The sequence below is a fragment of the Mustela putorius genome, unplaced genomic scaffold, assembly GCF_011764305.1.
Source record: "Mustela putorius furo isolate JIRA1106 unplaced genomic scaffold, ASM1176430v1.1 tig00000129_pilon_pilon_pilon, whole genome shotgun sequence".
Taxonomy (NCBI): domain Eukaryota; kingdom Metazoa; phylum Chordata; class Mammalia; order Carnivora; family Mustelidae; genus Mustela; species Mustela putorius.
The window spans coordinates 18,983,951-18,992,131 of record NW_025421290.1 but is presented as its reverse complement, the minus strand read 5'-3'; the positions used below and the strand labels follow the sequence as shown (position 1 = coordinate 18,992,131).

General features: G+C 44.3%; 1 long non-coding RNA gene across 1 annotated transcript; it reads left to right on the top strand.

Moving 5' to 3' along the window:
• The first annotated feature begins 615 nt into the window (after nt 1-615).
• Nucleotides 616-6,438, top strand: LOC101685434. Its single transcript, XR_198474.2, has 3 exons — nt 616-918; nt 999-1,389; nt 5,392-6,438. It is a non-coding gene; the product is annotated as an uncharacterized LOC101685434 (long non-coding RNA).
• Nucleotides 6,439-8,181: the final 1,743 nt, after the last annotated feature.

The following is an 8,181-nucleotide window of genomic DNA, read 5'->3' as shown; positions in this document are numbered from 1 at the left end:
AAATTTAAAATTTAAAAAAGATGATGAAGAAGAAGAAGAAATGAACTATAAAGTTCATGCGGTTTTTTTTCTATGACAGGAGATACATGATGTTAGTTCCTTGAAGCTAATTTCTGGAGACACAGTAGAAGTTGGTGATATGGAGTGAGTCTCCAGGACTCGTGCCCAAATGGCTAATTTCCCCACCTTTCAGCTGTCTTTAAGACTTCCTGGCCCAGGTGTGCCTAGGAAATTGCTCCTTTCCATAATTCAAACCTGCGGCTCCGTTGCCCCACCCCCCGCTGGTCCGCTCTCTTGGCTCATCAGTGTCCAACCCCAATTCCTGGGAAAGTCAGATGCCTGAGTCCCTCAATCTAGAGCCCCTTCTGCTCCCACACATCCACCTTTGGTAGGTTCTGGGAAAGGAAATCGCTTTAGATCTTTGGTCAAAAGTCGTGTATTTCAAATATATTTTTATGTGGTCAAATTCTACTTTAAGCTGGCATTTATTTAACTCATTTTTTTCTAAGGGACTAAAGTCTGCTTCAAAAAGCAGAGTTAGCTGATTCTCATCTAGTGATGGTTGCTAGGAAACCATTCTATGGCAAATTGGAATCACACAAGCTCTGACTCTCCGTCTTGAGATCTTCTATAGAATTAATGTAGGCACGACTCCTTCAATGATGAATCAGCACTATCTAATGAGATCTTTTCTCTCTACTAAAGTCTTATTTAAATAATTAACTTTTATCTATAGTGTATGTCTTAGCTTCCCAGTTATTCTTCAAACTCTCAGAGAAGCCCCTTCACATGTATGCCTTTGCATCGCCACTCCCAAATGTCTCGACACAAGAGCTTAACCAATATGCACTAATTGTATTTGAAGGGAGGTGCTCACATGGGAGAAATGCCTTCAGATTGGAAAATGAACGGTCTGAGGTAAGTTCCACTGATAATTAAACGTGTTCTCACAGCTGTTTTCTTTCTTTGACTTATATTTCTGTTTTCTGCTTTCAAAGTTGAAGTCATGCAAGGAAAAACTTGCTGGAATATTCAAGAAGTGGTGATAGGAACTGGTGCAATTTCTTTGTGGAACAGTCTAGCAATATCTGTTAAAGCTTGAAGACTCACATATGCTACAGCCCACAAGTCCATTGCTAGAGATGTAAAATCCTCACACAAGCAGCAGAAATTCAATGAGAAAGTGCACGTCAACATTTCCATCATCATTAAAAAAAGAAAATAAATGTACATCAAAAGAAAAAAAAAGGAAGAAAAAGAAGAAGAAGGAGAAGAAGAATAGATACAGTCGGAGCTGCTCCAACAGACCACTGTGAGCCCGCTGGTGAAAGTCTCCTACCATTCCCTACTACACAACATGGCGGCGCACTGGGGCATACCACAGAACAGGTAAATGAGCTGGAACTACATATGTCAACAAGGTAAATTACTGGACGAAACAAATCTATTTGCAGTGAAATGTATACCATGCAATACCATTTATATAAAGTTCAAAATACGTCAAACCAAACTATGTATGCATACATTATATAGTAAAGCATACACGAATTATTTATGGCAAGAAAATCACTAAATTCGGTACAGTAGCTACCTTTGCAGAGAGGGGAGAGGGAAGGGTCGGGGATGGCTAGACAATTTTTCTACCATGTTTTATTTATGAAAACACATATTTGAAGAAAGCATAACAAAATGTTAAGACCGAACCAAGCTGGGTGGCAAGAGCATGGATCTTACCTAAAATATACACGTTATCAGGCACCTGGGTGGCTCAGTGGGGTAAAGCCTCTGCCTTCGGCTCAGGTCATGATCCCAGGGTCCTGGGATCGAGCCCTGCATCGGGCTGTCTGCTCAGCGGGGAGCCTGCTTCCCCTTCCTCTCTTTCTGCCTGCCTCTCTGCCTACCTGTATCTCTGTCTGTCAAATAAATAAATAAAGTCTTAAAAAAAAAAATACACATATCAAGGGGCACCTGGGTGGCTCATTTGGTCAAGCATCAACCTTCCACTCAAGTCATGATCCCGGGGTCCTGAGATCGAGCCCCACACTGGGGCTTCTCCCTCTGTTCCTCCCCACTGGTTTGTGCTTTCTCTCTCACTCTCTTTCTCTCAAATAAATAAATCAAATCTTAAATACATATATCAAACATTTTAAAAGAAGAACAAAGAGTTTTTCTATTATCCTCCGTGCCTTTTTTATGTTCGATACATTGCATTTTGTTTCCAGAAATTTATTTTAGGGTGACTAAAGATCTAAGATTTTTTCACTAGGGCAGGTCACCACTGCACAAAGCTGGTACAGGAGAAAGTGCCAAGACATTTTCGGCTCAGGGACTGTGGCTCCCCCCCAAGTTAGATGGATCCATTCAAAGTTGGATCTATATATTAGGAAGTTCACACGAATCAGGTCTTTTAAATACTGGCAATAAAACAAAGAAAGGTCAGACAATGAGGCATGATTTTTTAAATATAGTAAATAATAAATCTTGGTTTTGTTTGAAGAATAGTTAATTATAAAAGCAGTGCACCACTTTGGCAGCTAGCCATGCTTGGAGAAAATGGCCCTGAAACTCTAATGAGCATAAAAATCACCTGGGGCGCTTGTTGAAATGCAGGTTCCCAATTCCCAACCCTTGTCCCAGTCCCTGTCCCCCTCCTCCCAACACCAGATGCTAATCAGTACACCAGGGTTGAGACCCTGTCATTCCCACTTCTGGTCACCACCCCAGACAGTTCTGATGTAGTTGGTCAGTAAACAGGATGACCACAGAGTAAACTAGGGTTCCCTAGGGCAGCCTACCCTACCCATGAAACAGAGGGCACTAGTGATTCTGAGTAGGAGAACACACTGCGAGCATTGCAGGTGTCATAGTAACAGTAGCAACTAAATACCTCTTTGAAAATCCACATCTATAAAATGATCACACAGAGCTCAAGACTCAGCATTCATTCATATTTATGGAATGTTATGAGCATAGTACTTCTTTTCCTTCATTGTACTCTATGGTAATTTCTTGACGCATAAACATATGTAAAATTTTACATAGATGGGCAAATATGGTCTGCTGATTCACCATCCTGGCTTTCTCCCCCTGTCCCCACACTGAGCTGAAATGATGGGCCGGGAGTTTTTGTTAATGTGGTCTTTTTTTGTCCTTTTCTTTGTTTTTGTTTAACCACCTACCCCCACTTTCTTCTTCCTTCCATCCATGGTAGCCACCATTTGCCCAGATAATCCGTATTAACAACCTATTATATATCCCATATACTTATGGGATACAATCTTAAAAAAAAAATACACATATCAAGGGGCACCTGGGTGCCTACTTTATCCCATATACTTCTATGTTCATATGATCTTACACAGACACATATGCATACAGCTAGGCATAGAATATTGACAGGTACAGATGACTCAGCATAGTAAAAGATATAGTCTCTCTCGGCCGGGAGCTTACCTTCTTTTAGGGGACACAATGCATGTATACGAAAACATCATAACAAGGCAGGGGAGGAAAGTTTACACAGGTGATACAATACTATAACTACATAATGAAAATATATAGAGAAATGGCCTATTGTCTTGTGTGCTATATGCTCATGAAAGGCAGAAAATAGAAGCTATAAGAGGTCACTGTCACTGCCTCCATGTCTAGGACCACCAGGATCAAAATTCCTTAAAATCTGAATTCTGTGTATAAAAGAGACATATCCCCCTAGGTTGACAAGGAAACGTCCCACCCTCAGAGGACAGAGCTGAGGGGAGACGTTTCCCCCCAGGGTGGAACTCCCATCCCCCAGGAGCATCTTGGGTCTGAAGCAAGGCAAAGGTCAGGCAAGCAAAGGCACTGTGTTTAACTTAACAAATGCCACGGTGATATTTGCAGGCGCAATCATGCAAATGTTATTTGCTGTGAGAAATGCATTTCCAAAACAGATGCTTCCCACCATCTATCCACTTGGCTGCCTTGAAATGAAGCAATTCCTTTCTCAGTCTCCCAGGAGGGTGCGAGTATGTCGGGGGTCTGGGATGGAGACTCGGCAGCCAGCTTAAAGGAACAGCTAAAATCCTCCTTTTGGCTGGCAAAGTGGGCTTCTGTCTTGGACATGGCAGAGCGCGAATCTTCAGGCTCTGGCGGGCACAAGTCAATCCCCACCATCAGGGTTTCCCTGGGTCCTGACTGAGAAGGGAAGTGAGGCTTTGGGTAGAAAATGACTGCCCTAGTGAACCCAGAACTAGAGCTTAATGCGAGCAGTGAGGGACCAAAAAGACTCGAAAGTAAATGGTACAGAGACCAACAAACCAGCAAGACTCCAATCAGCAAGCAGCTCGGATTGACAGGGCGAAAAGTAGACTGCTTTCTAGACAATGGTTCTCCGTTCTCCTTGTGTACTATACTGGACAACTTCATTTTCCTTGGGTGACTTTATTTTGGAAAATCCTCTCGGCAGAACAGGAATGTAGGGTCACAGGGGGCTCCCCAGTCCTTGACTGGCCCAGGTATCAAATGGAAAAATAAAGAGGTCTGCTAGGCAAAGAAACCTACACCATGACTCTTGCCATCTCCAAGCTTAGCCCCGTGCCCCTACTTGATGGGGATAGTATGAACTCCCTCACACCCTCTGAGAAATAGTTGCTGTAGTCCTATCAAAGAAGGCGATATAATTTAAAAGCCACTGCACTTGGCTACCTAGAGAGGTAGCTCATAGCACAGTGAGAAGGAAATGAGACATCGGGAAGGCACACGTTCCAGATCCACCACCTGCCTGCTGGGTGACTCCAGGTGAGTCTTTGTTCCTTGCCTGTAAGAGGAGGATATTAACATTGTCCTGCTCACCTCCCTAACTGATGTGAAGATCATGCGTGGTGATGGCCACTAGAGCATTTTGAAATAGTAAATGTTGTAAAATGATAAGGTCTTTAAGGCACTGTATCAAACCTTCTGCTGCAAGGAACCTACAGTGAGGCCTTGGCAGAGATAGCTAACACAGGAGCATCTAGTGAAGACACCACGGCAGCACCTAATTCCCTGGGATGTGGGGTGGAAAACAAAGGGCCACCGTTGTTCAGAGAAGCCGGTGGCAACTGGTCTACAAGATAGTATTTTAGAGAGAGGTTGGGAGTGAAGACAGTCCTTAAGAATTTAAATAACTGGACAGTTAAAGAACCCAGGGAAACATAAATCATCTGGATGGCTTTGCCAGTGAGTAGAAAAAAGTCACCTGCACCCCTAAGTTGGAGGGGTAGGTCTAGGAAGCTGAGCCCAACTATCCCTCCACTAAAGGGCCTCTAGGTGTCCTCTGCTGACCCTCAACCCCCATGTCCTTTTGAGAGGAGAGATAATGAACCACAAAGAGCCCTTCAACCTTTCATGCCCTTGTACTTCCTTCACCAGGTTTTTCGTACAAATGTTGTGAAAGATGTTCTACAATTAAAAGAAAAAATAATTGAGCAGTAATTCAATCTCCTCCACGCTGCGTGTAAGAGTGTAGGGTGTAAATGACAAGTGCATGTGAGTATCTTTTCCTTCCATATTAGTTATTCAAAATATAGATTGCTGCCAACCAACTTTTCATATTAGCATAAGATAACCAGTGTTACCATGCCAAGCTAATGAAGTAATTCTCACCAAAAGGCAAAGAGACCTGACATTTTTGTTAGCGTAGACATTATTATCTGCGTAAATATACAATTTCCGAGAGACTATCTGAAAAACTGAAAATACTGAAAGGTTGCAAATATCTCTGATCTGACCTGGAAGTCCAGATCTCTAGGTCAGCAATCACTTTTCTAGAAGGTAAATTATAATATCAGTCTGTCAACAACAGAGAGGTTAAAAAAAATATTGCCTGAACTATCTTTATGCATGAGGCAAACCCTATGCTCAGAAGTGGCGTGAAGGCTACCTGAAGAGAAATCTGTGTCAAAGATGTTCATCTTGGGTCCTATTCCTACTTCCAAAGTGCTTGCTTCACAGTCCAGCCCCCTGTGCCAGTCAGCCAGGAAAGTTTCTTCTGAAGTGGTCTCAGTGGTGTCCACTCAGTGGCTTGGAGCTCCTCATTACAAAGTAGCCAGAACACGTGCCCCTCAGTCATCGAGAACTGTTGGATGTCCTCTCCTGGCCATCAGCCCTGACACCCAACTTCCACCCACACTCTATAGCCAGGTGTCTCAAGTACCTCTCCATCCCAGCCCCTGGCAGAAATATATGCTGAGCTTCCTCCAGGCCAAGAAGCAAAACAGATGGACTGGACTCACTGCTCTACTCGCTAGTCCACGCTGGTGGGCCCACCAGCGTGTCTAGTCCACTCGCTCCTTGGGCTGACTCCCTGGGAGCTGAGCTGGACCTGACGCTCCATTTTCCTACCTCAGAATCCACTTCTCTTTCCATTTCTTCTTTGGAAGACAGGAATTTTAAGGTCTTGGTATAAAATAAAATGAATTTCAGAAATTCTATCATCATTTTCTTAAAGGAGTATGGGGTTTTCTGTATCAGATTATTTTATTTTTGAGTCATCTCTACACCCAACGTGGGGCTCAAACTCACAACCCTGAGATCAAGAGCCACATGTTCCACCAACTGAGCCAGCCACATGCCCCTTAAAGCTGTGTTGCAATGACAGAAGGTTTGGGATCTTAAGGGGGAATGTTGGGAAATAAAAACTGGAGAATGATAATATATTGGAATATCACCAACACAGATCAAAAAAGAAGATACTTGGAATTCCAAAAACGAGTACCAGTAAAACAGGCAGGAAGATCCCTAGAGAAGAGAAGAGTTATTCCCTGATAGAAATATCTCTTGAGCAATGTGCCTATCTGCCTGGTGGTTTCCCAAATAGACCATCCACCAGGAAGGATGACCAGATAGCTGGTGTGTGTCACCCTGTGCACTAGCATTTGCATGCTAATGTCTTGAGTTCTCTTTGAGATCAGTAGAAATTCTTTCTCTCAGGCTCAGTTCCCCTAAATAACCTATAGCAGACTTTTAATCCACAGCACCAAGACCCAGACCTGGGACTGAAGGTCCCATGAGGTGCAAACCCAGCTCAAAGGTGGGGCCAGAACAAGACTTCAGCGGCTGTCTTTGGTGCCCCTTGTCTGCATTGGGGCGTCATTACCCTGAGGACCCCAGAGAAGGGCAGTAGAGTGCAATGGGTAAGGCGTGGGCTTTTGCGTCAGAGCCTGGCACTGCTGTGTGCCCCGGGGCAAGTAGTTTAGCCTCTCTTAGTCTGTGTCCTCATCTACAAAGTGTTGGCGGTGATAATAATAATAAGACCTACTTCAGAGGGTCATCGTGAGGATTAAATGGTGCTTAGCACAGCAGCTGGCACATTGTAAGCGCTCCATAAATGTTAGCTGTTGCTATTAATACCCAGCAGGCTTCCGCTGTGTTGGTTTGGCAAGGACACTGCCCTGGGCTTTGCAGGACTCAAAGACCGTTTTCCCTTATTGTTCTGTCTCTTGGCACTCTGACCAGAGACTCCAGAGCCCCCTGCGATGTCACTCTATTGGACTCTACAAAACAGGATCAGAGGACATCCTGCCTGCGCAGTTGTCTTAAGCCCAGGCCACCGGCCCGTGGACCTGCCTATTGGTCTGGGGGCCACGGGCTCAAACTTCAATCTCCTATAAATGGCAACAGCTCAGGAAGCAAAACCAGTGCACCCGTCATCACTGTGGTTCTTCCAAGAGAAGGAAACCCTTTGATGGCCAAGGGGAAGCCCTTGATTCTAACCTCTATTGTGGTCAAATCCCAGGGTGCTGGAGTGTCATCAGCATCACGCAGCGGAGACAGAAGATCTGACCAGAAAGCAAACGGGATGAGGGACCGGCCCGGCCCAGCCCGGAGGGGATTCGGGCTGGAAAACACTGATTTAGTAGCATTCACAACACTGGTTTAAGGAAGGTTTTTGGAGACATCCGAGGTGGCTCTGACTCCAGAGCCCCCGGAGCATTGTTTCAAGTTGTTTTCGGGAAGCTTCCAGAGCAGTCATGAATTATTTTGTTGCAAAATCCAGGAAAAGCTGGAGAGCTAGATTTCCTAGGAAAACAGGACTCATTCTGTGGAAAAGCCGGAAAGAGATGACCTAAGAGCACGCAGATTAATTGGAAAGGAGCTTACAGATGATTTGTATTTTACAGATGAGGAAACTAAGACTAAGAAAGACAGGCTGCGTTTCCC